At 46.5% G+C, this 5,556-nt stretch overlaps 1 long non-coding RNA gene across 1 annotated transcript; it reads left to right on the top strand.

Moving 5' to 3' along the window:
• Window positions 1–1,116: 1,116 nt before the first annotated feature.
• On the top strand, window positions 1,117–3,885 carry LOC105868974 (uncharacterized). The gene is made up of 2 exons (XR_012915311.1): window positions 1,117–1,228; window positions 3,104–3,885. It is a non-coding gene; the product is annotated as an uncharacterized LOC105868974 (long non-coding RNA).
• Window positions 3,886–5,556: the final 1,671 nt, after the last annotated feature.

Raw genomic sequence — 5,556 nt, forward strand, 5'->3', positions numbered from 1 at the left:
CTGGTGCCGGGGACTCAGCGGCTGGAGCGGCCAGGGCAGGCGTGCGCGCAGGGCCGGCCATGCTTCCCGCACCTTGTGCTGTCTGTCGTGGTCTCGCTGACGCTGTGTGTCATAGACAAGTCACAGATGGACGCATGTCTGCGGTACAGTGTGAGGTTTGTGTCAGTGTGCTCCACGTGGAATGGGGACATGCAGCTAATTAACGTATCCGTCACCTCAGACGGCAGAGGCAGTGTGACGTCACTTGCTGAACCTGCAAGCTGACCTGGTGGAAGTAGAGCAGCGCGGTGGTGAAGAGAGGCTGGGCTGGCAGAGGGAGGGCACGGGTAGTTGGTCACAGGGACAGATTTCAGACAGACGGAGCAAGGAGCCCTGACGTGTGTTGCACAGCAGGGTGCGAGAGTCCATGAGACTGTCCTGCACATTTCAGAATACCTGAGAGTCCCCTCGCATGTTGCTTTGCCTTTAGAACGGAGACCAAGAAGCCCCTGAGCTGCCCGGATCCTGACAACGCGGAGCGGGAGGTCAGCCAGGTAGGGACTCCCAGCTCTGGGCGGCGCCGCCCAGAAGCAGCCTCGGCCTGCAGAGGCCTCCGGGCACAGCATTGTGACCTGCCGCACGGCTGGCAGCCCGGGACAAGGGGGCCCCCACCGGTCCCCTTTGTTCCCCAGTGCGGATTTTCTTTATGCTTAACAGCCCAGGGAGCTGTCACCCAGTGCTCTGTCCTTAAAATCCGTCCCTGGCTCTCACCCCCTCAGCAATGCCTGTTTTGGTTTTTTTATTTATTATTTTGTTTTGTTTTTTCATCACACATTACGATCCACATATGGGAGATTCCAGTACATTTGAAGCATTTTGTGAAGTAACTTCACGTCTAGGGAGCCTTAGTTCCAATTCTCTGGAAGCTTTCGTCCTCCTGAGCTCTTCCGAACTTGCGAGCTCCTCATTAGGTTGGCTGACCTGTGTTCCTGGCTCCTTTTCACCTCAAGGTCTCAGTAGATCATTTTGTTAAGGAAGTGTAGAACGTTCCGGATTGGTATTCTACTGCCTTTCAGTTCTTTCTTGAGAACAGATGGATGTTGAAGGATCCGTCAAACCTGTCCTTGTCTTGTTAGTTGACCTTCTGCAGTTTCCAGAGCAGAAGACACAAGGTGGAAACTGAATTGCACCGTCCTGGATTCTGAAGTTTCTAGTTCTGAATCCTTGTTGTGCCAACCAGGAGCAAAAGGTGAGAGGAGAACTGACTACATTTTAGTCTAAATTTTACATTTATTGCTTTCTCTTATATGGCTTCAATTCACTGAACACTTTTGAAGGGTATATTCTATTTGATGCAGTGAGAAGTAGTGTGAACATTCCCTTTTGTCTAGGGTAACAACAGATTTGTTCAGAAGGTCATCTCTGTGAGATTTTGCATCATTGCTGTTGATTTTTCTGATTACAAAAGAGGCAGAGGGAATATTTGGAAGAGGAGAACTTAAATTTTGCAAACGATAACTTTTTCCATTGTTTTGGCTCTGGTTTTAAGTTAGAGGTTGTATACATGAAGAAAAGTGTGTGCAAAATAATGGCATAGAACTTGACAGTAAGGGCTTCCTTGGGTAAGATAAGAAAGAACTACAGTGGATGATGAGATTTACTTATATTTCCAGTTGAAAAATGTATTGTGATAGAAAATTGTAACATTTTTTCAAGAGTAATAGTGTTGTACTTAAAATTGGGAAACCTACCAAACAGGATTATCAAAAAGGCAAAATGAGAATTTCCTCAAGGCTTAGTCTGATGGATTAGTCCAGTTGATCTTGATGCCACTGCACAGTGAATTATGGTGTTTGTATTTTTTAAAAAAGAGCAACTGAAATGAATAAAATGTGACTTTCTAGACTTTGGATATTGGACTCTATAGATTCTTAGGTTCAGTAGGTCCAAGTCTTTAAAGAAATCAACATTCATGAAAACAAAACAGGGACCATGACATCCAAATATTTTTCTGGCTCATTTTTCCTACAGATGCATGATTGATTTGCAGTAGGTGAGTTCTGGCTTTATCCATCTTTCTTCACAGAACACATAAAATATAGGGAGAACAGTTAGAATAGCAAAAAATCAACAGGCATATAAATCTGTCCCTGAAGTCAGGATCAGACTATTGTCTTGGTTCCCAACCTCCGCTTTTATCCATGTGTTTATAGGAAAATTAGAAATATTTTATTTCTAACCAACTTAATTTTCACCCTAGGAGGTTATCTTTTGTATTTTAAATTTTTCCCTGGCAGTTTTATTCTATATGGGAATAGCTCCCTGAAGGACAGACCCTTTACCGCCTTGAAATCAGACGGGGTCTCAGTTCTACTCATGAACGTGAGCAGGTGGCTTAGTCTCCCATTTCTGAAACAGGGGGAGTAACAGCTGCCCTACCTGAGTAAGGTAATGCTTGGGAAATCACCGTGGAAACCTACAGCAGTGGTAGGGATTCTCTTAAAGGATAGCATTTGAAAACGAGGAGAGAGAGCAGAAATCACGCTGGACTACCTACTAAATGCCATAGCGCTGTCAGGCACTTGACACACGTGTGTTAGCTCCTTTTTCCTCCAACATAGGCATTGTGGTCCTCGTTCCACGAATGGGAAAACCGTGATTCTGAGATGTACCCTCTGGCGTGTGTGATGTTCAGCTCTAGTAAATGGTGGCACCTGGGTTTGAATTCAGCTTTAATTCCAAAGCTTATACCCTGTCCACTACCGTGTGCTGTCCGATATTTTATAAAATATTTGATACAAGGTAGATGTCTGCTATCCCGTGATCTGAAAGACACGTTGGAAGTGAGGCATTGAGAAACCTTTAAAGTGGCCCTCCAGAGGTGAGGAAGGGGTGGGAAATGTGTGCCTTCTCTGACTGGCACCCACAGACTTCTGCCGCCCGTCTTTCTGATGGGCAATGTACTGGAAAATAGAAGAGATCTTTGAAATCATGGGATGAATGTGGCTAAAATGGAATAAAATAAATCATTAGCAAATACAGTGACAACTAACCGCAAAATAACCTCCAAGGGGGTTCTCATAACTGTCTGCTTTTCATTTCTTCTACCTTTGGTCTATCCTAGAACGCTTAACCATTTCACTTCCGTCAGTTGGTGCTCATGTCACTGCTCCTGTCAGAACCTTTCTGTGGCTTCACAGCTGGCCAGTGAGGGAATATCCACCTGCCCTGGTACCTGGAAGTTGCCCGTTTCACTCGCAGCTGTCCTTACGGCTTTCCTCACGCCGCTCCCGTCTCGGCCGAGCTGGGGTAAGATATAGCACAGCGAAAGGATCTGCCGTGGCTTAGTGAGCTTGCTGATTTGGGAGGGATCTGCAGTCTGGGCATCTGATCTCTGGGTCTCCCTGAGGATGTTGGTCAGCGTCCCTGGGCCAGGTTCTTCAACAAGAAAAGCAGAGACTGAGAACAGCCACAGAAGCCGTCTCAGGGCTGCCGGGGGGCTGCCTGAGGCAGAGGATGTGAGGTGCTGGACTCACAGACAAAGCCAACTGGCTTGGGGACCCAGAGAGTAAAGCTGGGTCTTCCCAGCTAGTCCTTCAGGCAACTCCCAACTCAGATCGTGCAGCTGTGGAGTGGACTTTCCAGGAGGTAGTGAGCTCCCTAGCACCAGAGATATTCAAGCCAGATTCAGATCTGCACCCTCCAAACCAGGAGCCACTGGCCACACGAGCGTTTGAAACGCCACTAATCTGAACTGTGAGGTGCTCTAAGTACAAAACCAACACCAGATTTCAAAGACTTATCATAGAAAAGAGATGTAAAATATCTCAGTATTTTACATGGATGACATCATATTGAAATGATACTATTTGGCATAAACTAGATGAAATAAAATATCTTAATTAAATTTAATGTCACCTCTTTTTGCCTTTCTGATGTGCCAGCTAGGAAGTGTTGTGTCACCTGCGTGGCTCGCATCATATCACATTTCAGGTGGGCAGCGCTGGCCAGCATCCTGGGTACTCCCAGTGTGGTCCTGGAGCGGCAGCGTCCGCGTCACCCGGGAACTGACGGGAAATGCAGAGTCTCAGGTGCCGCCCCACCCCACATGGTCCACGCGCTCCCCGCGTGACTCACGTGGGCGCTGAAGTGTGAGCAGCCCTGCAGAGCCCTTGGCTGGAGGTGAACGCGGGGTCCCATCTCCAGGCAGAGGGGGTGGGAAGCCCGGCCTGTATGTGAACCACTAAGCAATCGATGCCAATTTGCAATTGACGTGGTCGCTGCCAGTCCACAAGGCGCACTTGGAGCGGCACTGGTGTCGAGCAGATACTGTTCTGTATGTTTAAAGGTACACCCACATGCAAAGAATCTATAAAAGTCCTGTGAAAACAAAAATGGCCATGCCTTTTTGTAATCCGGAAGGTGTCTGGGGGTTGTGTGTGTGTGTGTTGGTAAAACACTCCTAACACAAAACTTGCCAACCTAATAACCGTTTTAAAGTGTGCGATTCAGCAGGCAGTCAGCACACATGCAGTGTCATGCAACCGTCACCACTATCTAGTTCCAGAACGTTTTTTATTAATATTACCCCAGAAAGAGGATCCAACACATACTCGGTACACAGTCACTCTCCATTCCTGCCTCCCCTCAGACCCCAGCCACTACCCTGACTTCTGTCTCTATGGATTTGTCTGTTCCGGATATTCATGTAAGTGAAACCATGCGGCGTGTGGCTCTTGTGTCTGGCTGTCTTCACCTGCCATGATGCGTACAGGCTTCGTCCAGGTTGTGCATCGAACCAGGACCTCATTCCTTTTGCAGCTAACTATTCTATTGCATGAATACACCATATTTCATCTGTCCACCTTGTTGATAGACACTTGGTTTGTTTCCACCTTTTGGCTGTTGTGAATAGTGCTGCTGTAAACATTTATGTGCAAGTTTTGTTTGTATACCTGTTATCAGTTATTTTGGGTATACTCTTAGGAGTGAATAGTCACACAGTCTCCATTTAACTCACTGAGGAACTGCCAGACCATTTTGCACAGAGGCCACGCTATTCGCATTTCAGCCAGCAGTGTATTCAGGCTCCGGTTTCTCTACACCCCCACCAACACTTGGTAGTCCTTTTCTTTCGTGGCCATCCTAACAAGCATGCAGTATTATCTTATTGCAGTTGTCATTATTATTTCCCCAGTGACCAGTAACACTGGGCATCTGTTCACATCGTTAGGAGCCATTCGTGTGTCTTATTTGGAGAAATGTGTATTCAAGAACTTTGACCACTTTTGTAATTGGGTGATTTGCATTTTCGTTGTTGAGTTGTAAGAGTTAGTTATACATTGTTGATGCTAGACCCTTATTGGATACATGATCTGCAAATATATTATCCCATTCTGGGGTTGTCTTTTCATTCTCTTGGTTAGTTTTACCTTTTTGAAGATGAATTAAACTCCAAGGCCATGGCAGTACTGCAAAAGTTCACAGCAGGCAAGGACTTATAATTCAGGCTGGCAAAGGCTTTCAGAAGAAACTGAGCTCGAGAGAGCTACAACGGCTGTTTCAAGTCCTCATGGA

The sequence above is a fragment of the Microcebus murinus genome, chromosome 28, assembly GCF_040939455.1.
Source record: "Microcebus murinus isolate Inina chromosome 28, M.murinus_Inina_mat1.0, whole genome shotgun sequence".
Lineage (NCBI taxonomy): Eukaryota > Metazoa > Chordata > Mammalia > Primates > Cheirogaleidae > Microcebus > Microcebus murinus.